General features: G+C 37.0%; 1 long non-coding RNA gene across 3 annotated transcripts in view; it reads left to right on the forward strand.

Annotated features, from left to right (window-relative positions):
- The window catches only part of LOC111142651, a 21,627-nt gene extending 5,038 nt beyond the window's left edge, over positions 1-16,589 (forward strand). The window contains exons 1-4 of one of the 3 annotated variants that reach the window (XR_002640279.1): positions 2,561-3,574; positions 9,305-9,384; positions 13,511-13,575; positions 15,889-16,589. This is a non-coding gene — a long non-coding RNA (uncharacterized LOC111142651). Of the gene's footprint in view, positions 1-2,560; positions 3,575-9,304; positions 9,385-13,510; positions 13,576-15,888 lie in introns of those variants that run through there. The other 2 variants (XR_002640280.1, XR_002640277.1) reach the window with 2 other exon arrangements.
- The last annotated feature ends 9,927 nt before the right edge of the window (positions 16,590-26,516 follow it).

Here is a 26,516-nt window from a genome sequence, read left to right on the forward strand (position 1 = left end):
TGTGTGTGTGTGTGTGTGTGTGTGTGTGTGTGTGTGTGTGTGTGTGTGTGCATGAACGTTATGAGAAAGAGCACTTAATTACAATCCTTATTCACAGTCCCACTCTCTGTGATCAACTAATTGCAGATGAGATTGGAAGCCTTGAACAAATCTTGTTTTACATAATATAAGTGGCGAGAATGTCGGATTAATTTGCAGATCTGGAAAATTCTCTCATGAAAAATCTGTACTGTGGTAAGCTTAGGGGGCTGCCACATAACGCAACCAGGAACGGGTTTTTAATGTTGAAATTCTTTCACTGTGTTAACATAGACTCTTCTTAATATATTACCCTTCGTGTTAAAAAAAAAGTTAACACTAAATTTTATTTATGCAAGATTTTTATTTTACATTTAGTTTAATGAGCAGTATCAAATTTTACAGTCCCTGTTTTTCAATTTTTAAGACTCAGAGGACACGGGTAATGTGCTGACTTGACATAAGGCGCTCCTCGCGGCAAATGGTGTGATCAGGTGTGGAACTCGGGAACGCTATAATCCCGAAGCAAAGGTCTTGTCAGGTGATAAGAAATCAAGATCTTCCTTCATCCTCTTCCATGACTCCGTCGAGATGATGCCTTTCCATAAGACAAAAGAAGTCAAGGCTTTAAAATGCTGGGGATGGAGAGTAATAAAGCAAGTTGATGGATGCCGTCTGTGAATCAGTGCACAGCCGAGTGAGAAGCCCTGGGGTAGGACTGGGGTAGGACACTTCAGGGTGTGCTCTCTGCGGCCTGAGTGTCTGGATCTGAGTCCTGCCTTCACCTCTCCTTGTGTTATTTATTAAATGGTGACACCATCCGTAGTGACAACATCTTTCCTCATAGCCTCATTCTGAGAACTAAATACATTAAGACACGTAGAGCTTGGAAAACAGTAAATGTTCAATAATTATTAGGTATTTTAACAACTCCAAACCAATGCAGGCCAAAATAAAATGTACAGAAAATATTTCTTATACCATGCTAAGAACTCGTAGACTATGTGAGGAAAGGTGATCGGCCAGAGGCTGTTCTGTGATTGGCTGCCTGCTGTTATTGACAACAGAGAAGACAAGCAGCCCCAGGAGCGTGGGGTCCTCACCTGGGTCTCTAACCGCATTAGGCTTTCTCAAAGGGCAATGGCTGATATTCACCGAACACTGGCTTTGTGCCCTGCAAAGAACTAAACATTAACCTGTATCATGGTCTCTCTGAATCCTCACAACGACCAGGAGGAAATGATAACTGAGATTTAAGTAATTTGTCCAAGGTCAAAAAGGTCAAAAATTGCAGAGCTAGTAGTTAAACCTGGTGGTCGAATCCTCGACTTCCTACTTTTATTCTACACAGTGTTGCTTCAATGAATCCTTTAACGTTTTCTTTTCTAAGATGCGTTTTAGGAGTGAGAGCCCGAGTTACCACTGGTCTCCACTGGGCTATCTTTCCTCTCTTGATCCGATCGATCACCTGGAAGAGTTTGAAGTCAATCCATATTTGGATTGACTTCAGCCGCAGTATTAACTTTTCATTACCTTCAGGAATGTGTCCAAAAAAAACCTCGGGTTTTCCTCTGGTAGGTCATGAAACCTTAGGTTTTTATTTTTGTTCTGTTTTGTTTTTACCTATCCGCTGGGAGTAACACCCCTCTTGTGGGATCATCGTGATTATTTAAAAAACTAATTCGTGTTAAGTGCCTAATCGTGTGCTTGGATTATGGTAAGTAGCTGAGGTTACTGTCGTCCTTGAACATTCCGTGTTTCCTCGGAGGGAAGGCAGCTTGCAGAGGGAGAAAGGAGACGTGAACGAAGGCATGGTGGTTTGAAGGGAACACTTCGGACACACACATGCTTGTGCCATGAAGATTTCTACTGCATTCTGGGGTCATACAAAGTCTCTCTTTTCTGCTACTCTACTTGCTGAAAGCTGTGTCCTTTTAAAGCATATGGGCAAGTATCATATTGTGTGTGAAAATCAAAGAGGCAGGAGTCTAAAAATATGTAACCTGGATTCTATTCCTGGCCTGCTGCAGACTCCCGTTAACTTATTAATATGTGTATGCCTCAATTTCTTAAACATATATATAGAATTAACTCCTTCTCCCCCCTTTCCCAGGAATTCTGGAGTGATGATTGAGCTTCCTCACACTGAGGAATTCTGTTGAAAGGAGAAATATGCATATACAAGGTTTATACTATTAGGTCACATAAGCTTCAGTTAGAAAAGTGCTTTGGTGACAGAAAAGGGGTTCTCTCTGTATGTTAACAGGAAACTGTGTTTTTGTCACTGGAATTTACTTTTTTGAAGAATTTTTAAGTTCTCATGTGAAAAGTTTCTGATAGTTTCCTTTTACAAAATTGAAAATGGTTGCACACTGGCAAAAGAAACTTAGAAAATACCCACTTTATCATGCTGACCTTATGTTAGCTCAAAGAAGGTCTGGATTATCTAAGGGCACAAATCACTGTTCATTCAGTTTGCTAATTTCAGGTAAATAATCTTAAATTTTGGAGTTGGGAAAAGGAGTATATACTTTTAAAATTATTTTTTTTCACCAGGTAATTTTCTTTTTATTATCGTAGATTTCTCTACAGATATTTTATAATCAGGGCATGGTAATCCCCTGTGGAGGTGTAAATATGGGCGTATATTTAATATGTCTATGCCCACTAGGACTTCACTCCATGAAATTCTGATTCAGTTTGGCCTGCCTTGGGATCTATAAATTCAAAATGATCCAAAGGTGATTCTAAAGCAAGTACTTAATTAAGCTATAATGTGGCTTTCACAGACTTTTTAAATATAAGAATAAGGTTAGCTTTTCCCTAGCATTGGCAGCCATATCCATAGAGAGAACATGCTACCAATTTCCCAGAAATGTTGTTATCCGATCTTAAGTGTGTTTGGATACAGTGAAAAATAAGAATGTGTGAGAGAAAGGCTAGGCCATCTTGCTTTACGTGGGCCCTAGCGCCAAATTCACCTGTGTGGAACTAGAGCTTCTTTTGTGTTCTTTTGTCTTACCTTTATTCCTCATGAAATTTGCTGAAAGGCGATATCCTTGAATCACTAGCATTTAGGAATCCCTGTTAGAGTTTGACAGCCTTCAGTGGTAGCTCAGTGTGAAGTAGCAAGAGTATTTTTATTGTATGTTGTGTTTTCTTGGACTTTGACATTTTTCAATTTTCTTGGTATACACTACTCTTTAAAATTAGTTTAACATCCAATTCAGAGGGCTGTTGTTGCAGAAAATGTGGTTATGAAAGAGCAAAGCTTTTTGTAATCTGGAAAGTGATACACAAAAGTTGCATCTAATTAAAAATCACCATCATGAATTTAATGATCCAAAGGATGTGATCTTTGAAGCACATTTTACTACGTGTAGTTATTTAAACCCCACCTTTTGTAAAATGTTAAGACAGTTTTGTTTTTTTAAACTTACTAATCTTTTTATTCACAGATACCACATGAAATTTTGCTTTTGTTTCTGGCAACAATGAACCGCATTGAAGAAAATTAATTGAACCTTGAAATTTTCAAAATGCTTGTAGAGCAAAGGTAAATAAAATTGTTTCAAACTGCAAATTGTTTTACATAAAATCTAGGACAGTTAGAGAACAGAGTTTACCTTTATTAGAAGAGATTGTTCAAAGTAACTGTGAAAAAAAGTTTTAAAAATAATTACCGTGCTATTGTATGGTGATTGTGACAAATGCAAGCTCTGCAGAAATTGAAAAAGTAAAAGGAGTGGTTCCTACTCTACCCTGTACCCCATGCTCGAGATAATAACTATTAATAACTATTAATATATTGGTGTGTATTATTCCAATATTTTATTTACACATATGGATAAATGCTGCATGTACACACACACACACACACACACACACACACACACACACACACACTCAGTCTCTACCAGAGCTGATTTTAGTTTAGTTTTCTTTTAACAAAGATTATCCCTTTTTACATATTAAAGATGTTCTCAATGAATGTTTTAAGGCACCTCTGAGTTAAAAGCTCAGGTAATGCTGTTCTTGTGCTCATTTTTTGACTCAGAGGATATCAAGAGTGAAAAGCTGTTCATAACCAATTTTTCTTAGTGTCAGAGAAATGTACACCTGTTTTTATGTTTTTGCATCTCTGTGTCTCCCCAGGGGATTAAGCTTTTACTCGGGGGATTTCTGGTTGGGGGGAAAGGGTCTGCACCACAGTCTCACTCTAAGTGATTATTATCACACCGGTAAGTTTCCACTGTGGCTGCTGGGTGCAGGCTGTGAGCACATTTGAAGTCAGCAGGGGACCGTTAGAAACCTCCCCTTTGCTGAGAGGAGCGGTAGAAACCTCTGCTTCATTGAAGCACACTAGCAACCTGCGGTCAGTTGCTTCTTTTGTCATGCAGTGCTGTTTTAAACTGTCTTCTCTCCCACGGAGCAAAAACACACTCGACCAGGGGAAAAAAAAAAAAAAAAAAAAAAAAAGTACAAACAATCCCCATGAGTGTTTTTGAATTTTCCTCTGCTAATCTCATTGTTAATGGTAGGAGGTCTTGCCAGGAGACATTTGTGGTTTAGGCACCCTAAATAACGTAACATCCCCACAGTTCAGAACAATTAATACCAAGTATCAAATCAAACACTATTGGATACAAAACCTAGACTATGAAGTTGGCCTTGAAAAAAATGAAAAAATGAAAAATGAAAAATGAAAAAAATCTTTACAGATTGCTGAATTCTATATGAGGAGGCATATTTAGTAATCTGTAGAAGATAGTGGACACTCTACTTAATAATGACATAATTACATAAATTGCATACTGTGAAGCTTGCATATTAGATCATCAGCAAACGCTTATCCCATTTAAAATAAAAATGCTCTCCAGTAGTTAGTGAAAAGTGATTCAAATCTACATCCCTTATCTATGCATGTCCTTTGCTGGCAGTGAACTTAGCAGCACTTAAATTCCTCTTCAGTACAAACTGAAATGTTGTTGTCCTTGGTTGAGAGCATTGACTTTTCTACCAAATGTAGTTTAGGTAGAATTACCATTTATAGTAGGAATTTCAGAATTAATTCAAAAGTCGTATTAATTAAAAAGCATCCCACAACTTTTACCTCTAAGCCACCTAGGATTAATGAATCTCCTATCAAAAATATTTTGAAATTTGTATTGTATGTACAACATGGTATTGAGAAGTCTGTTTAGCTACAAATATCATTCCTCCTCTCAAGTAGTTAAGAAACTAATGATAGAGAAAAATGCCATCAGCAGATGGCTAATAAACGGGTGTAGGTTGTGGTGATAAGGTACTTCCAGCAGGCTATTGGCTTTATTTATTTGTGTATATATTTCTTGTCTTGTTAACTGAATCATAATAGTAAATCATAAACTTAAAAAACTGAGAATAGAAAAATTTATAATAGTGATAGTTTTATCACTTTCACTGCCTCAAGGGACACTAGTTAGGTAAAGAAACGATTAGTTTGAAAACAAAACTATCAAAGGCACTCGGGTGCCTCAGTAGGTTAAGCATCTGTCTTCTGCTCAGGTCATGATCTCAGGGTCCTGGGATAGAGCCCTGAGTTGGGCTCCTTGCTTCTCCCTCTCCATCTGCCGGCCACCTCCTCCATCACCAGCTCATGCTCTTTCTCTGTCTCAAATAAATAAACAAAATCTTTAAAAAAATAAAAACCATGTGTTTTTTCAGTGTATTGGTTATTGATGCTGACATTTGATTAATTTGATCTTTGGCATTTGCAATTAAAAGTACTAACATCATCATTTGGAGTGCTAGGGTTGATTATGAGGATTTAGAATTTTGTTATCTCTTTTTTGTGATTTTAGGCCAAGTATTTATCTCTCTGGGCTTTGATGTCTCCCTTGAAACAGATACAATTATTTCTATCCCATGGCTTTGCTTTAAGAATAAGGAAGTCTTCGGAGCAGGAGAGGAAACCTCTGGATTCCTTTCCCCTCCCAAGGGGAAATAGCTTCTGTCTCCCTTCTTGCCTCTATCCCCACAGAGGAGGGACAGGGCTCTGATTCTCTGACCTTCTTTCAATCATTCTTGATGTTCCTGATTCTTAGGCTCCAAGTACTCTTTCTGTTTCTTCCCCTTTTACCACTGCTGTTCCTCTCGTGTCTCTGGCCCCATTGGATTTCTGGAACCTCCGCCTTCAAATAGTAGTAAAAGATGCAAGATCTGATGTAAGAAGAGGAGACAACTCTGATGACCTTAGCAGGCAATTCATGAATAAGACAGAATTTAGGTTTTTCTGGTAGGAGGCCCCATGTCTCCGTGGTTGGGGGTCCATGGAGGCAGGGAGTAGCGCGGGGGAGAAAGAGGTCTCTGAATGGGCTGGCTGCTCCTTGTCATCTCTCAGTCTATTTAACTCACCCTGTACTAGGAGGACTTCCTTTAAGAGACGTTCAGTTAGCTGACAGAGCTTCTTAATTTTCTGTGCTGTTGAGAAATTATATTGTTTGTTGTGTTTCCATGGATATCTCATTGGGAAATATTTCACTGGAAAGGCAGGGGAGTTTGAATCACATATGGTTCAACAATTGCCAGAATGAACCCAAAGTATCTTGAATTGAATTTAAAAATATATATTTTTAAGGATTTCTTTTGTTTTTAAGTAATCTCTATACCCAAAGTGGGGCTCGAACTTACAACCCTGAGATCAAGAGTCACAAGCTCTACTGCCAGGTGCCCTGAATTAAAAATATTTTTGACACAAGTAATACATATTTACTGTAGAAAAATTAAAAAACACAGAGATGGTTAAAAATCATAAATATATTTTCACTATTTTATACAACTATTGTTCAAATTTTGTTGTATTATACTTCTAGAATATGTGTCTTATAAGTCAGTAGGTAATTTATTTACATTAATATTATCAATTACTATTACATGTAATATAATATTACTTATTCTATATTATATGACATAAATAGAATAAGAAACTCTGATAGCTTTTTAAAAAATATAACAAATATGTAGTTCTTTCTATGTCAATAAGTGCATTTTTATAGAAATATTTTTGTTACATGTCTGTTTCCTATTGTTTTTGTTTTTCTAAACCTTATATTTTTCAATTTATTTTGTTGATGCTGCCATTTGATCTGGTAATTTTAACCAAAGTTTTAAAACCTAGAGATTTTTTTTAAATACTTGGATTCTGTGTGATAAATACATACTGTTTTCAGTATTACTACTTAATACATTATTCAATTTCTTTTTTTTAGTGGTATTAATATTTGCTTGTCCAGTTTAAGCAAAGTGTGGGGTTCAGCCATTTTGTCATCGGGGATCTGCATGTGTTTGTCTCTCTGCATTTGCAGTTGAACTACTCCGACCCACAGGTTCCTGAAGTCTTAGAGTCTAAGGTCATGTCTGTTTTGTGCTTAACTTGAAGACAAATCAAAACAGATAGAAATCATATAAATTCTTACTTGTACAACAGAATGAACAAAAAAACAAAAGTATTTATTGAAATCAAATTTTTCTTTTGCACAGCTAATTGCTAAAGTAATTATAAGTAATTAGGAAGGGTTTTTGCTGGTTCAAGTTATTATGTATGTGGATATATATTTATATTTATATATATTTATATTTATATATAAATCACTGAAGTTTATAGTTTTTCACTTAGTCTTTAAGATGAAAATACATAGATTTTTATCACACATAAGTGCTATAAAAAACAGGGCTTCTTGTAGCATTTTGAGATCCCTAAAGAGTGGGCTCTCTATCCAGGAAATGTCCGATCTTGATTTATTCTCATTCTGTTCAGCTCACCTCCCTCATGGCTCACTGAACCACAAGAGAATGGATTTCCTGAAACAGTAACTTTGGCTTTCAAGGAATCACTTTGTGTGAAATCATTCATTACTCTGAGACAACTTTCTCCAGTCGTCTTGAGTGACCCAAACTCCTTACTAGGGGTAATTTTGAGAAACTAACTAAGAAATTGGTTAGAGTAAGTGAGTCTTTTCTTTTTGGAATAAGCAGGTACTTTTAGAAACTATATTCCTATTGGAGGGAGGAATATTAACTTAAGAAAACTATAGTGTCATTTTTTTTGGTCATGAATTAGATTTCTTCTTCATATAGGTATGGTTGCACCATTCTCATTTTTAAAGGGCTTAGAGAGGTTATAGGGGATCATTTGAACACATATGATAGTAAATTTAAGGGTCCATCTTGTCCTCTCTGTGTTTATGCATCTACAAGTGAAAATAGATCAATAAACACACAAAAGTGTTTTGTTACTTTAATTAATCTAATGTTACTAGTGAGGAGACCTTTGAATGCACTGAAATTCCTTTCACATGCTGATTAGTATACTTTTATATTCTAATATTCTCTTTTTTTAAGGGGGGGGGGGGATAGTGTCTCACTTAAACCTGTGATATAAGAGGCTCTGATACAATTAAAATGAGCCAAACAGCTGTGGAGATATTTCTGCACCTCCTTGATGAAGAAGTAATCTAGTTTGATGGATGTCTTTATTTCTATCTTAATCACAGCATGCAAGATTGGCAATACATGTGTTTCACTTCAATTAATTACTCAGAATGCATACACAAATACAGGGCTTTATTTCAATTAATTACTTTGAATTTCAATGAACTTAAAAGAGATCACACCAAAAGTATCCATCAGAATCCTCAGAAAAATCTAATGAACGTTAGAGAAATTTGCAACCTCCTCCAAGTCTAGATATTTTGCCATCATGGTGAAAAATCTGAAAGTACAAACATGTAGAATTTATAACAATAAATCAGATAATTTTGTGACCTAATATCCTGTCTTTAGCTACAGTCATTACCTGAGGGTTCAAAGAACAGAAAAACTACTAGATTAACAATGCCGTAGTTATAGGAAAAAATGGAAAGGCATATGTTCTTACTCATACATTGATCCACCATTTATGACCCCAACCATAAATTTTGTTAGTGACTATCCTGTCATGCTGCCCTTGGAAAAGCTTATAGATTTAAGACAAGATTATTTTCTCACTTTCATTGCATAGGATAAAATTCCAAGTTCTAAACACCTCCTTATGCAGGGATAGTATGTAAATAAACTACAAGAATTCTCTTTAAACTTAGAAACTAGAAATGATCCTTTGATCTTGCAATTTTATAAAGGGTTCAAAATTAAGGAAAAATAGTAATAACAATTACAGGAACAATAATGGAATATGGACTGAAAAGAAACAGGAGGAAAGGGCTCAAATAAAATAAAAAGCCATGTGAACCTCTGTTTTATTCATCAGAGACCAAGACCTGTAGCTGGCTAAGTATCCCCTGGAGAGAAGACAGCATGCTATCCAGGATGCTGGAGTTCACAAGAAAGGTACCCTGTAGAGACCTAACACCAGAAGTAACAGAATCACGTGAAAAATCAAAATTTATTAGAAAGAACATTTGCAAGAACATTTGCTGGAGAAAGAGAAAAAGTGATGAGAACAGCAGTAGAAAAGTTACTTAAAATTAGGTAAAGAAAGCCATTAAAATTTAAAAAAAAAATGACTGAGAAGAAATAATTTTGTGGCAGGAACACTGTTAATTCACTATAACAAAAAAAATTGAGAACTGTGCAAATATATTTACTAAAAATGTGTCTGTAGCCAGCTCAATACTTTTCCTTGAGTGCCATCGTAGATGTCTCCACGACAAAAGGAAGGACACATTTTTTCCAATTTTATTTTAAAATTTATTCCTATTTCAAGGAGAAGTGCCTAATCTACTGAACTGGGAGGAATCCATCAGGAGTGCTATGCAGAAGTTAGTATCAATTTCCCCTTTCTAACTCTAAGCATTTTTGTGATAAGATGTAAAGGATGCAATGTTATACACACACACACACACACACACACACACACGTATTGTATACATACACATTGTATATACATATATGTATAAATGTGTCAATATATACCATGATAATAGTATATAAATACATAATATACATAAAAAGTTTTTGTTTTTTTTTTAAATTTAGCGGGTCACCTGGGTGGCTCAGTGGTTAAGCCTCTGCCTTCAGCTCAGGTCATAGTCTCAGGGTCCTAGGATCAAGTCCTTCATGGGGATCTCTGTTCAGCAGGGGGCCCATTTCCCCCTGCCCCTCTGCCTGCCTCTTTGCCTACTTGTGATCTCTCTGTCAAATAAATAAATAAAATCTTGAAAAAAAGTATATTTATTTAGTGCCCTAGCAGCAAAACTCAATGGAGTTAGCTTCATTTCTGTACTTTGTTAGAGGATGTAGCCTAACACCATTTGCATCCTGTCCTAAGGCAAAAGTATTCATACAACAGAGTAACAGCCACAGGATGTTTGGAAAACAGTCTTAAGGCTTAAGTCTTAAGCCACACAAAGTTTGGAAAACAGTCTTAAGGAATTGCCTTCCTACTTCCAATTTGGCTCTCTTGTTATACGAGCATTTAAAAGCTCTTCTAAAAGAAAGCAAAGCGAAATAAAACATAAACAATAATCAAGAAGCCCCCACACCTTTCAAAAGCTCTACTTGAAAAAAAAAATGTCAATAAACAGGGAAAATAGTAATTTGTCAAAATTTCAACTTAACAGGTTAAGCTTACAATATAACACATGTTCAAGAGCCCCTTCTGAAAAAACTAAAGAGATGAAAATACTTCACACATTGCTGATATCTTCTTGAGAAAGAGTAGTCCCGTTGAAGGTACAGTTGCTTTCCGGCTTCTCTTAGAAAATCTAAATTCCAACATAGTTGTTAGATGAAACTATACAATCCAAACCTCCTCTTATTGACAATGGAATTTGGCTTTGGGTAAGTGACTTCATTACTCATCCATTAGTTATTCTTTGAACAAAAGCAGTTTTGTTGCTCAACTTAGGATCTGAACAGATAAACGTCCAACACCCTTTGCACTGAGACTTGGAGTGGTGCCAAAGCCATCTTGAGAGTTCAAGAGTAAAGGCTACAATGTTACAGGATCTGAATATCAGATCCATTCACATTTAATCAATGTCCCTGAGCTGCAAAATACACAAATAATTGCTTTTCCGGAGATTACTCAATTTTAAAATTTTTTATGGTTACCAAACTGGAAAGTTCAGTTTTTCTAAAGTCAATATACTCTATTGTCACAAGAACAATTAGAAATAACTCACATTATGAAAGTGGAGATTGTTCCAGAATAGTTTGGAATGAGACAGAATGTAATGGATCATTTCTATCTCTGAATTATAATGAGTTATCCAGATAACAAATAAGGTGGTTTCTTTTTAGTGTACATTGATTAATAAATGAAAGAAACAGTTGTAAACCAAGTCCTTGTAAAGATGCCAAAACAAGGTGGATTTCCCATACGAGGTGTTTAGAAATCAGGGACATGTATGAAAACTTATTGTTATGTCAGAACAATGTTAGTGGCTGAGGAATTTTGTTTTGGTTTAAAAATAAGCATATGTTGGGCGCCTGGGTGGCTCAGTGGGTTAACCCTCTGCCTTCGGCTCAGGTCATGATCTCAGGGTCCTGGGATCGAGCCCCACATCCGGCTCTCTGCTCAGCGGGGGAGCCTGCTTCCTCCTCTCTCTCTGCCTGCCTCTCTGCCTACTTGTGATCTCTCTCTGTCAAATAAATAAATAAAAATCTTTAAAAAAATAAAAAAAAATAAAAATAAGCATATGTTAAAACAGGGAATAAAATAGACAAAAATTATAATTTAGTTGTTGGCTTCATTTCCTTATTACTTAATACCTAACTTTTAAAGATACTGAGCCTGCAAAATAAGTCAATGTTTGTAGCTAAAACTCTCTTTCCTTTGGAAAAAGCATTGTTTAGTACTGCCTGATTTTCTTTGACATTTCTACTTTCACACATGGTTATTTTTGTAAATGTCCTGCTCATAATACTACATAGATTGTGGAGATCTGCTTCAAGACACTGAAAAATAGTTAAGACTAGAGAAACTTCTGTCAGGTGAAAAATCAATGGGCATATCAGTCCATATATGCACATATACATACACACACATATGCATAATCTATATTTACATATTAGCTCACATTAACCCAAGGGAGATGAGAAATAGTATGCATTCTCCAATGGAATCTGTTGCCATTCTATTTGTATCTGAAGTACCTTTTATTGAATAATAGTAGCTATTCAATAAATAGTTATTGAGTTTCCAAAATAATTTAAGCTTCTTATACTAAAAATAATGCCCAGTATTCAAGAGGGATTTCATTTGCTTTCAGATATCACAGGTTAATTTCTAAAAATGTGTTGCCTTTATTTTAAAACCATTGTGCCAAGGTAGCTCAGTCTCTTCATAACTGAAAGCATTTTAATTGAAAGGTGATCCTTATTCTTAGATTTAAACAGCCATGGCCAATGACTGCCCAGCTTTGGGTTATCTCCAGATCAAAAAAGAAAAGAAAGCTTAGTTGAACTAAGTAACGTGAATTGGCACAGTTGCTTGTGTACGTTATTTGTTTTAATACTTCTCTGCAAATGGTAATGATCATTTTCCTGGGAGAGCTTAAGTCAAGGATAGCAGGTTCAAATGCCTCAGGGGCCAGGCTGGTAAGTACCTTCTGGAGTTGCTGGGTGGGAAGAAGACTTGGCAGGAGACGCTGGTGTACTCTACTTAAAGGTATTTCCGTTCTGTCTTCGCTTTTTAAAATGGTGGGTTCCTCAAACAAAACCAATTGCCTCCCTAGCACCTGAGGCAGAGGGGCTAAATTAAACTGAATATACAACAGTGGTTCTCCAGTGGCATCTGCAAAAAGGAGACACAGGAATGGGAACGACTGGATTAGTTTGCTAATACAAATTTTAGTTCGCAGTTGGAAATTTAACTCCGTAGGCCCAGGAACCCATACTTTTATGTGCAGACCAGTGTATATTTCTAAGAATGTATTGCTAAAAATATATGAAGGATCATCAAAGTAGATGCACATTTCAAAAATGATCAGAAATGATAACAAGTGACTGAAGAAGCCGTGTTTGCTGAAATGGGAGGTCAGAGGAGAGGCAATCCTGGTGTTTAATATTGGTTTGTTTTACACATTCCTATCTATTATATTTGTTCTCTTTGAGCTTTGCTTTTGTAAAATTCAGACCGAGTGTGCAGTGGAGTTCAAGGAAAAGAAATAATGTGAGTATATAGATTAATACAAATAAGTCCTCAATGGTGTGTTGCAATTTGTTTCTGTTCTTCCTGTCGGTATATTCCCACCTGTTGAAACGAGTGCTTCCTAGAAGAGAAAATGCTTATGATTATCCTCTTCTAACTGAGAGGCAGAGTGGTATGAACTATGGGAAGATAAACTTCTCTTTACCATGATCTCAGGAGCCATATCAGCCGACAATTGTCTAAACTGTACTTGTTTTCCTAATCTACTACTTTTCAGAGGGATTATGTTCAGTAGAGAAAGCATTTCAACTCCACTTTTCTCCACCTGACCTGTTTGTCTTGCTGTGGTTGTCTCTTCAGCTCTTCAGCTTGTCACTCTCGGACCGACCATGACCACCATCTAGCGCCCCCTCTCCCCTCTCCAGGTGAGTGTTAGCCCAACCCCTGTGTTGTTTCCTGTGCTGATTCCTGGATGGGGCCTGGAGATCCTGCAATGCTCAGACAGACCACGTGGTGAGCAGTGGCTCTCAGCAGCACGTGGAGCCCAGGCAGATGGAGCAATTTCAGTGTCAAGAAGATTTGGACAAGAAGAGTTAGCCAGCAGCCTAGGCAGAAGTCAGTGTGGAAGGGACTGTAGTTATGGGCATGGGGATTCAGAACAAAGTCTAAGTATCAGCAGAGTGCTGGGGGTGGTAAGTCTGTCTTCCAGTCCTGGAGCAACTCCAATCCTGAATGGGAACCAAGGTAGAAGCATCGGAGAGACAAGAATCCTCTCCCAGTGGCAGGAATAAGATGTCTAGTCTTAAGAGTTCTTAGATTCTTAATCTAAGAACCTAGTTTTCAAAAGCTGGGTTTAAGGTCAGAATGAGATTTGATTCTAAGATGGCTCTTGGGATTCGTAAAATCTTCCTCCTTAGCATCAAACATTTGTCCCAGAATCAGATACCAGAAGTCAGAGAATTTAGTTGACCTGTTCAAGATCACAAGCTAATTAGCACTGGTGCCAAAATTAGATCCCAGGTTTTCAGTTCTAGACCAGGACTCTTTATGCCATACCAGAAGTGCATAAAGAAATATTTAATTGTTTTTGACATAGTCACTTGTCAATGTTGTTTCATAACTATAAAGAGAATTAATAATTAGGGACAGATTACTGGAGAGAAAATGAAGTAAGTCACAGGCGTATCTAGTAAAGATATACACAAATTTGTCTTGGATTTTCAGAAAGCCTCCAAATTGACTGATTTTTCTGATTATTATTTATATATCTCTATAAGTTGATCATAGATGGGTTCATTATAGGTTATCAACAATCATACAATTTTCAGATTGGAAAATTCCATTATAAGCTAATTACTAAAAAATACATAATTCCATGTATCTATCTCACTATAAAATTTTCTTTTCTTTCATTCTCCAGACTTAGCATTTAAGACTTTTCTTGAGGGACACCTGGGTGGCTCAGTCAGTTAAGTGTCTGCCTTAGGTTCAGGTCATGATCCCTGGGTCCTGGGATCCAGCCCCATGTCGAGCTCCCCGCTCAGTGAGGAGTCTGCTCCTTCTCTCCCTCTGCCCCTCCCCACCCTTGTGGTTTCTCTCTTTCTGTCAGTAAATAAGTAAAATCTTTAAAAAAAAAAAAAAAAAGACAGTTCTTGAGATTTTATATTATCATGGTTTCAATGTTCCTGTCCTTGAATTGACCTAATAACCTAATTTGAAGGGAAAGTTTATACAGGATAGATTCCTGTATTATTTGAAAATTCAGCCATTAATTCGAAGCTATTAGCACACTATCCAGTCAAAATTTCATTGATAGTTTTGCTTTCTGTTCTTGCTTTATAACCTTACAAGTTAGCACAGACCCCTCTTCATATAGGAAATCACTGTTCACCTTCATCTTGCAGAATTAGTAAAAAAGGAAAAAGAAACTCCTATTAACCAAAACACACAAAAAAAGTATATTTCAAAAATGTATCAGCTGGGGCGCCTGGGTAGCTCAGTGGGTTAAAGCCTCTGCCTTCGGCTCAGGTCATGATCCCAGGGTCCTGGGATCCAGCCCCCCATAGGGCTCTCTGCTCCGCAGGGAGCCTGCTTCCTCCTCTCTCTCTGCCTGCCTCTCTGCCTACTTGTGATCTCTGTCAAATAAATAAATAAAATCTTTAAAAAAAAAAGTATCAGCTGATGTTGCTTAAATATGAACAACAGTATTACAGCACAGTTTTTGAAATTTATTTTTATATATATATTTTTTATTTAAAGATTTTATTTATTTATTTGACAGAGAGATAGTAGGGGAGGCAGTAGGCAGAGAGGCAGTCAGGGGGCGGGGTGGGGATGCAGGGGAAGCAGGCTCCAGGATGCGGGGCTTGTTTTAGATATCCCAGGGTTTTGTTTGTTTTAAGCAGAATTGTTTTTTTTTTTGTTTGTTTTTTGTTTTGTTTTTTTTTTAAACATCAGCGTCATTGAGCTTTCTGACCACCATGGGTCGAGGACATTGACCTTACAGTTTCATTTACTCCACAGAATCACACTGAAAACTTAAGGCGGGCAGTAAGGCGAGCAGAACACTGGGCTTCTGACATCAGAGGGCCTGGGGAAGATGCAGGTGTGGGGAATGGGAGGAGAATGGGCCAAGGCAGGAGAGATTTTTGAGTGAATTCCTGGCCCTGACAGTATAGATTCAGGCAATCGAGAGTAACATGAGATTTTTATTTATTTATTTATTTTTACCAACCAAGGAAGCAAGAAAGAGTGAAAAATTGAATGGCATGTCCAGGGATTGGGGAAAATATTCGGAAGAACTGGAAAGAGGAGAAAATATCATGTGGTATCTATAACAAGAGGCTACACTCCTGCTCCTGAAAGCGTGATTCAAGAACTAGGTATGTCCGCAAGTACCATGAACCAGTTAGAGCCGCCCACCCCGGAGCCAGGATCGACTTTTAACAACGTACCCTGGAAGACAGGACGCACGTTGATGTTTGTGATGAGATTTTGGGGAGCCTGTTTTTTGCATTAAAATCAATAAAATATACGCTCAGATAGTATCAAAATTACTTAGGAAATTATTCTTTGAAATTTGAATTTCACATTTTAAACTATGGGAAAATGCTAGAAATCTTACCAAATATTAGCAATGCTTGTTCTGTCTCAATTTTCTTCTTAAGGCATGTTTAAGTACCAAGGTATTTATGAAGTATGCAAGCAGTCAAAGATTCCCATTAAGTGTTTTATTTTAATGCATTGAAATGAAATGATGGGCTTGTTTTTAAATTGAAAATGGTACTCCTTTCCGGTTTTTGTTGTAACTGGATGCAGCATTTTTCTTTTACAACATTATTTTTTAAAAATGTGTGAATATAAAGCATTGAGATTGCTTTAAAAACTCTACTAACAGGCGCCTGGGTGGCTCAGTCGTTAAGCATCTGTCTGCCTTCTGCACAGGTTAGGATCCCAGGGTCCTGGAATCAAGTCCCGCATTAGGCTCCCTGCTCGGCGGGGAGCCTGCTTCTCCCACTCCTACTCCCCCTGCTTGTGTTTCCCCTATCCCGCATCAAATAAAAAAACAATAAAATCTTTAAAAAATAAAAAAAATACTAACATAGTAAGGTTCTCTTTGTTGATCTCGGTATAGGTTACATGGATGTGTTCAGTTTGGTGAAAATTAGTTGGGCTGCGTGGTCATGCTATATATATAATTCTGAACATGCGTGCATGTGTGTGTATAATTCAGTTTCAATTGTAAAAGAAATCTATACCAGCAGAGCACACCCACTACCTTTAAAGAAGCAGTAGACTTGTGGGACTTTATACATAGTCCCAAATGCTGAAATTACTCAAATTATTTGGGAAATGTCTCTGGTGGTGTATGGAGGGTTTCAAAACAGCCTTTTAGTGTTAATTTGCAACTCCCACAATGCCTCTGTCATGCTTGCTGGGTTACAGTCCCACACACCTTATTTCATGTTGTTTTGTTTCGTTTAAATTTGTTCATCACCCAGCTTAACCCAATTACGCGCTAGTCTTGGCTGCACATACCTTTTAATGTTGTTTAAAAAATTCAAGTCTATCACCTAAAACAAAGTTTCACCATAGAAACAGATATTCAAAAATGACAAGTTCCAAAAAATAGTTTCAGCAAGGTCCGTATAATGGGATAAATGTCAGTTTCCCCGATACCTGGTTTCAAGGAGTTTCCATTGAGACCTTTATATAATCCTGATATATTTGATAAAGTATTCATTTCATTGCCTTGAAAATATATCAAATAGCCAAAGAAAGGGGAAATGCTAAATTCAAATTGTACCACTTTTCTTTAATTATACATGAAAACTTGAGTCAAAGGTAGAAACAGGGTAAAGCAGTTCACTATAAAAATGATAGAAGGTTCTAGGTCAAGTTGGCTATTGGAAATAAAGCCACTATCATGTTTCATCAAATATTAGGATTCAATGCCAAGGGTTTTCATTATATACACGGTGCAAAGTACTTTATAAATCACCATATTTGCTGACATTCAATTACATTCAGTCTTATTAATATGAACTGCAGAGTGTTTTTAGATGTCTACTGGCAGTAAAACCAGACTTTTCATTACAAAAGCTTGGCATTCACACATGGCCCCAAAGTTCACGTAACACCTTGAAACATCCAAGGTACAAATGCTAATTATTTTTAAATGTTTCACACTACAGATTAATTACCTATGAACCTTAAAAATAAACACCTGTCCATATACCGTTAAATAAGGTAAGAGACTTTGTACAAATCAGGTAGTGATTTTCCCAAGAAAATGTAGTTCTTCCCCATCTCTTTCTCTAGGATATTTATTTTGCACAATAATTTTTTTTTTTAACTGAGTGAAACTGTTGCATTTGTAAAATAATCCCAAAGTCTCTAGGAGAGGAAGCACCTGTCTCTGTTTTTGTAGTGATAGTGCCTGAGCAGAACATGTCATGTTGAATGATCAGACTCAATGTTTTACTATTCTCACACTTTCAGGTAATGGAAACTCATCTCTTGTCTCTATTTTATATATTATTTCCCAACTGAAGAATTCTTATGATGCCTTTTAGATCAGAGGTTTGAAACACTGGGTGTATTGGAGTCACTTAAAAAAACTATGGATTCCTGCAGCTTATCCTGCTATTTTGATGTAATGTTCTGTGGGATGCCTGGGGATGGTATTATTATTATTAAATATTATTTATTACTATTGTTATTATTACCATCATTGTTATTGTTGTTATTATCCCCTGGCAATTCTAATAGGCAATCAAAAATGAGAACCACTCTGAGATCATGGTTGTTAGGAGATGAAAGCCTCTATGTAATTTTGTAAGTAGTAGAAGAGAGACGAGATATTCTTGGAAGATGTTTTTGAGGCTACCACAAATTTTAAGGACATTTATATGACCCAAATGATTTTTTGAGATTTATTTGCATGTATATATTATACTGTATATACATGTCTATAGATATATACTTGGATATATGCATATCTCTGTACATATATCCATATATACTGGAATGCATGTGTAATACCCCATAGTTACATAGAAATAAATATTTTATTTGAATTCAATTTAATATCAATTAGTTCAAAGCAAGGTATTTAAACCTTAAAAGTATTCTCTCAGGTATAAAAGCACCTTGATGAGAAATATTTATTTATGACCACAAGGGGGTGCTTATGATCTACAAATGGTGTAATTCAGAATTAAAGTAAAATTGGTAATTACATATGCAACTTCAAATAATTTGCTACCCATGAATTTTTCTTTTCCTAGAAATAAATGTTATGATTTATAGTGACAGTAAGAGAAACTGCTTTCTATGCTGTCTGTATAATTTCTGCATGCCCACAATGCAATAAAAGATTCTTTCTGTGGAAAATATTTTCCTGTAGAGATGTTACTTAAGTTTAAGTTTTCAAATTTTAATCCTTGGCTATTGTTATAGTACAGATTTGTTAAATACATTTTAAAGGGACATATAGAATGTTTCCTACATCTAATTTTCAAAATACTTCTAATATCTAATTTATTTTCCATGAAAATATTGTAGTTTTACCAGAATAAAAAAGTAACATTTATTTTTCTTAGGGCTATCAGTGAAGCTGAGTAGATTTAATTTCTTCATTTGTTTTCTAATTTATAAAACAGATTTGGAATGTGCTCAAAGTTGACAAATAGTCAATTTTTTTTTTTTTTTAACTTTAAGAATTTGAGGAGATAGGGGCACCTGGGCAGCTCAGTCATTAAGCGTCTGCCTTCGGCTCAGGCCATGATCCCAGGGTCCTGGGATAGATCCCTGCATCGGGCCCCCTGCTCGGTGGGAAGCCTGCTTCTCCCTCACCCACTCCCCCTGCCTATGTTACCTCGCTCTCTCTCTCTGTTAAAAATTAAATAAAATCTTTAAAAAAAAAAAGAATTTGAGAAGATAAACATTTCACTTGGTTTGGACTTTAAATAATTATTTTTCAAAAGTTAACATTTTGATGAAGGAACATTCTAAAGTATAAACAGAAATCATCTACAGAATTTATACCAGTAAATGTTATGCACGCCTTTTATTCCGAGGCAAAAAGTGTCCGGATTTCATGAATAAAGAAGGTAAGTTTCTTGTTCTCAAGAAATGTACAGTTTAGTGAATGTTCAAGTCTTATTACAGTGGGGATTCAGAAATTTGTGGTTCCCTCTCCGTTTCATCCTTTCCCCCAGGACCATCTTGTTATGCCTTAGGATTGAACAGCTTCCCATATGGGAAGACTCAAAGCACCCTCCTTTGGAAGGTGAGCAGCATGGTGAGCTTGTAAGGCAAGCATGAGTTATGACTTCCAAAAGGACATATTTGACTCTTTTACAAAACACAACTGTACGGAAAGCAGAGAAGCGCCTTTGAGCTACACCATGAAAACATATTTTTAGTATTCCCAAAGCAGCTTGCTTATTTTGGAACAACTTCCTGGCTGCCCTGTCCTCCAGTGGTCCAGCCAAGCTGTATCAGACTGAGTTCTTCATGAATGTGTTCCACTGCTTCCCTGTTGTAGCCCTCCAAAGACCCTCCTATTGGAGATTTCAGCCCTCCATAGCCTCTCCCTTTTATGGAAACATTTATCTCACTCCATACTTTTCCATTTTCCATCACGTGCCCATTTGGGTGCAATTTTATTTAGGAGGATGTAGGCTGTTTTTACTCTGAGGTCCGTCTATGCTTCCGAAAATTAATAACTGTTAAAAGTCTTCAGAGATGAGACTAAATATAGTTATAGTCAATGCCATTTAAATCAGGATTTTCTTGCTGCTGAGATTCTACAACTTTGACAAATAACCACATGAATTTTGGTCACTCTTGTCTGGGACTCTTAATTTGGGCTCAGCATTCTTATCACTGGGTCTCACTTACTGGCACCCTGTTATATGATATCAAATGATGACTTGCCCAGATGGCTTACCCCTTCCTGTTGAGTCTTCTCACCTAACCCCACCCCTCTCCCCTCCAAAACCCTCAGTTTCTTTCTCAGAGTCTACAGTCTCCCATGGCTTGTCTCGCCCTCCAATTTTCCCCAACTCACTTCTCCACTCCATCTCCCAGTGTCCTCCGTGTTATTCCTTATGCTCCACAAGTAGGTGAAACCATATGATAACTGACTCTCTCTGCTTGACTTATTTCACTCGGCATAATCTCCTCCAGTCCCGTCCATGTTGCTACAAAAGTTGGGTATTCATCCTTTCTGATGGAGGCATAATACTCCATAGTGTATATGGATCATATCTTATTTATCCATTGGTCTGTTGAAGGGCATCTCAGTTCTTTCCACAGTCTGGCAACTGTGGCCATTGCTGCTATGAACATTGGGATACCGATGGCCCTTCTTTTCACCACATCTGTATCTTTGGGGTAAATACCCAGTAGTGCAATTGTAGGGTCATAGGGTAGCTCTATTTTTAATTTTTTGAGGAATTTCCACACAGTTTTCCAAAGTGGCTGCACCAACTTGCATTCCCACCAACAGTGTAAGAGTGTTCCCCTTTCTCCACATCCTCTCCAACACATGTTGTTTCCTGTCTTGTTGATTTTGGCCATTCTAACTGGTGTAAGGTAGTTATCTCAATGTGGTTTTGATATGAATCTCCCTGATGGCTAATGATGACGAACATTTTTTCATGTATCTGTTAGCCAATTGTGTGTCTTCATTGGAGAAGTGTCTGTTCATGTCTTCTGCCCATTTTTTGACGTGATTATCTGTTTTGTGTGTGTTGAATTTGAGGAGTTCTTTATAGATCTTGGATACCAACCCTTTGTCTGTAGTGTCATTTGCGAGTATCTTCTCCCATTCCATGGGTTGCCTCTTTGTTTTGTTGACTGTTTCCTTTGCTGTGCAGAAGCTTTTGATCTTAATGAAGCCCCAACAGTTCATTTTCGCTTTTGTTTCCTTTGCCTTTGGAGAACATAACTCTTAAGACACCATTTCCAACTCCAAAGGCTTTTGCTTCACTAGGCTCTTACTATGCCTGTAAACACAAAATTTCCTTCTGTCCCAAGATCTGGAAGATTCCTCTCTGCTCATATCTGTCTGATTCTTTGTTGCCCAGTTTTTGAGGCAGCTTTCCTTCATTGCTTTCTGGAGCTAATAGGCTTATCTTGGCGTCATTCCTGGGAGCAAGTTATAAACTTAAAAGGACTCAGTTAGAACCCATTGTTTGAATTAAGCCTGCTGCCTACATTTGATTTTATTGAAATGAGATTTGTTTTAAACTAGTGGATAATCCTGCAGATACTCACAATCAGTAAGTGAACCAAGATTAAGCTACACCTAAATTTGTAGTGGATAAAAACTGACTGGATAGGAAACAAAAAAATATGAGGGCTTTCCAGTTAGTTTCTATTATAGTTTAGGACAGATCCATGTGACCACAGAAAGTAATTTGAAGGATCAAAAATGTGAACAGAAAAATGAGATTGAAGGAAGAAATGAAGCTATTAACTCCACACACTAAATAGAATTGACCTCTGTGACTGGTGGGCCAGGACAGTCTTAACAAAACCCACAGGGAATAAATTTTGGTCTTCAACACCCCAGGATTTCTGAGTAATGGTTTGGGTTGACGTCAGTGAAGTCAGAGTGAAATGAAGAGAGAAAGTAGACTTTGGGGATCCCCAAGCAAGGTAAAAACTGGTCTAAAATTATGGAAACGGTTGAAGAGATTTTATAATTCCTAGAATATCCAAGTCAAATGTGTCTTCAGGTAGCAAAAGCAGGGTTTTCTGCTGTATAGCAGCAATATCCCTACGTAGTTAATGACTTAACACCTCCCATTCTTCACTGGATTTTCCATACCATAGTAAGTAAGTTTCTGAACTTTCATAATAGTGACTTCTTACGGTGTATATGATGGTCCGTGACTGACAAAGAGGACTGGGATAAGTAAAGAGCATAGTTGTGCGTTTAAATTGGCAGATAAGATTGTGACCATGGTCAAATTCATTTCAGCAGGGACATGTGGGAATGTACCCATCTTTCATCACAGCCGATTCTACACCTTAGAAATAGCCTGCATTTAAAAAAATATATATATGGCAGAATATTATTCATCTCAAATTTTCACAACAGACTTAAAGACAATCAGCTAATTTTCTTACTACTTGCCCAGTTGTAACAACTATGATATCAGTAGGCTTAGCAAGTATAGTATGCTACTTCAGGTCAAATTTTATATTTTTTTAATAGTATCTGTTGACTAAGACTGATTGTTTTCTTCTAGGCCTGGCTAATTTTTGCTGTCCTCTAGGTCTATGTGAGCCCTTCATGACTTGTATAATAAAAAAGGCAATTAATGTCTACACCTTTTAATTAAAATTCCATATGTATGATTTACTTATTCAGGGACTTTAGACTTTCTCTCTTCTAAAGGATAGTTAATATAGAAAATGCATTAAGGGATTTACAATTACCATTTAAAACTCATTATTGGTAATTTTTAGCAGCAATATAGTAAAGTTATAAACACATCTATGTGCTTCTCTTAACTATCTTGCTTTGTGTAGTTGTCTGCCAAACAAGTTCCTCCAAATTTAACAAAGAAAATTTCATTGCTAATTAGATTTAGAAAAGACTCTAGAAACTAATGGAAAAAAATAAAATTTAAGAGGGGGGTAATTAGTCCAAATTATCCACGAAATCTTTACTGCTGCCCTGCAAGGTTTATTTTCAATTTACTTTTTATAAGGTTTGTAAAACAGTGCTTTAAATAAGATATAAATGCATATGAAAATAACTGGTGGAAAAAGCATACAATGTAGTTCTTGTTTATGTAGAAAGAGTGTCCTCATAGTGTTTCACAGCTTAGAGAATTTACACTTACTACCACATATTTTAAAGATTTTTATCACAGTATTTGGAAAAATCAGCTGGTCTTTCTGATATGAGTAATACCGCAATTTGACAGTAGATGGCACTATTGTCCTTTTCTAACAATGTGCCGCTTCCAGGCAGGCCGAGGCTCACGCTAGGGGCACACTTAGTTTCCTCCAAGGGTAGAGAAGAACTGCCATCCAAGAATCAATCTTGAAAGTCATTATTAATTTGAAATGACATCAAAGTTTCATTTTTTCGCTACTCTCTGTTTTAAAATATCCGTCATACCTTTGCTATTAACTGCTTCGTTGGGGTAGCCAGAAATTCTTTCATGTGTAATGATTTTTTTTTTTTTTTAACAATTTCAGTGCTTTTGCTAGCGCAACAGAACAAAGTCTTACATAAATGATGGTAAGGAAAATCTATCTCTTTATGATAAGGATAATAATACTCTTTATACCTCTTTGATATTTATTATCCCTTTTAAATAACATTACATGCATAACATGGCAATGGTCATAAAGGTTTGTCAACATGGTTTTCTTTAGTTAGATGCTCCATATTAGCATTTCCTAACAGATCGCTGAAATTGCCTCTCACCAGCTCTTTTGTCAATGGCAAATCCATTTACTGCTACTTTTTATCCAAAAACAAATAAAAGGATAGCAATAACAATAGAAACTTAGTTGTTACTTCCTTCCCTCCACCCCCCTCCCTCGCAATGGTTGTACTTTCTCTATTGTCCAGCTTTGTACCAACTCAGCAGGTAGTCTCTAATGGATTAATAGCTTGAAAAGGGGGATGTTATTGACAGGCACAAATGGATTTCTAAGCATTTCTCTGAAACTCCTCGCTAACGTTCCTTTCACAGGAGCCGTTAAGCATGTGAATTCCTTCTTGGGACGTTTCGGTTTTGTTCCAATCAAAGAGATAGGGTTTGCCATCCTGGGATTTTCATTTGACTTTAATCGTGGAGATCTAGTTTGCTTTCCTAGGATTTTCAGGGTTGATTGATGGTGTGAAATAATGCATCGATAAAAGAATAATTTGGAGAAAACCACAGGGAGATCATCTGTATTTTGTTTCATTTGCTGTTGTGCTTCTCGCTAGCTCAGAAAATTGATGGATGACAATTATATTTGGGCGTGTATATATGTATATATACTATACTTCAACAGGCTTGAGATGTCTTTCATCTGCAAAAAGACGTATTTTATGCCAACAATTTAGGTACAAAGAGTGTATCCTATGATTCCTCCATTCATTATACCTCTATTATGAGAGCCCCGCCCCCCCCCAAAAGAAGCTAACTTTTAAACATCTGATTGGCCAATCTCATATTTAAACAGAAATAATGTAAACTAAAGTGAAACATGTTTTCTAGGAATATGCAAAGACTTTGGACATTGTGTTCTGTTTAGAAGCCTAGTGCCTAGCATCATTCAACTCTACTCTTCTATAGGTCTTGCTCAATCAGGACCAAATTACTTGCTATCCTTTTTATATTTAGGATTGGTAGTAGATGCCAAATAGCCTGGAGCTCGGTGTTGAATGCTTTAGCCTTAATAGTAACTGGAGCTATTTGAGACCAAATCATCTCCAATTTTGATCTCAGTTTGGCTCAAGTCTATCAGGTTCAAGGCTTTGACCTCTCTGTTTTCATCAGAATCCATATAAGACTTTTATCTCTTTAGGTGCTATACCACAAGTAAACAGGGAGAAGTCCTTATGTGCTTTTTGGAGTCAAGGAATGTTCTTATTTTGCTTTGTGTTCCATGATTAGTATGATGCCTTTACAGGCTAGTGTGTTGCTCAACAAATATTTATTCAAACTTTAAACAGGACAGCTGGCTCTTGGAAAAGCCCCACACTTTGCTCTTCAAGTTTTAATCTATCAGTGGCTACCCCCGTCAGTCTGTCTTCTGGGGAAGGTATTGATTCTCTCTTCTACACTCTCTAAGGACCAAAAAGTTCTCTAAAAACAATATTTTTTCCTATTTGATTTACACACATTTCTTTAAAAAAATACCTGGATATTTTTGTTGCTGGGTTGCATTTTTGTTTTTGTTTTTGTTTTTGTGGGTGTGGAATCTTTTTTTTTTAAATTTTATTTTATTTTCTCAGTGTTCCAAGATTCATTGTTTGTGTACCACACCCACTACTCCATGCCATACATGCCCTCCTTAACACCCACCACCAGGCTCACCCATTCCCCCCACCAGTCTCCCCTCCAAAACCCTCAGTTTGTTCTCAGAGTCCACAGTCTCTCATGGTTTGTCTTCCCCTCTGATTTCCCCCAATTCACTTATCCTTTCCTTCTCCTAATGTTGAAACTTCATTAAGACAATACGGGAAGATTTGTTGAGAAGTACAGAAACTATATATGTGTGTGGTGTGTGTGTGTGTGTGTGTGTGTGTGTGTGTGTGTGTGTATAGTGTGTGTGATTTTTTCATAAGCCATATACCCATAAGTGCAATCATAAAACCAAACTTAGAAATTGTGATCTAGTTATGTCCAGGCAGTTTCAATCATTTCTGAGATTTCTCTTAGGCATTAGAGGTTTGAACTCAGTTGAACTCAGGATTTTACCTCCCTCTCTCCTTTCTGTCTGAATTTGATTTTTAAATCATGGCAGTTCCAGAGGCTATCAGGGGATGGGTGTTAATCAGTTCTCTTCAGGCCTCTAGTGAATTGTACAGCAGCTCTGTGCAGTTCTCAGGTGGCAAGTTCCTTCACGATGACATGGGCTGAAACAGCCTAGACCACATTTGCTGCTGAGAGAGAGGGCTGAAGCCTCTCTCCGTTTGGTATCTCTTCCTCGCATCTGGGCGACATCCACCAGCTCTCTCTCTGTCATTCTCTCTGTTAACTGTTGTGCTTTCCTCGTGGACACTGGAAATGGACAGCCTCTCTCAAGTACCCCTGTGGGCTATGAATAAGTTACTGGGCCTACCTCAGGTTGTCCAGCTGTCCCTGCTGCCATCTTTGCTCTCCTGCTCTGTGAC

This window comes from Enhydra lutris, unplaced genomic scaffold (genome assembly GCF_002288905.1).
Source record: "Enhydra lutris kenyoni isolate GAN:26980312 unplaced genomic scaffold, ASM228890v2 scaffoldscaffold1, whole genome shotgun sequence".
Lineage (NCBI taxonomy): Eukaryota > Metazoa > Chordata > Mammalia > Carnivora > Mustelidae > Enhydra > Enhydra lutris.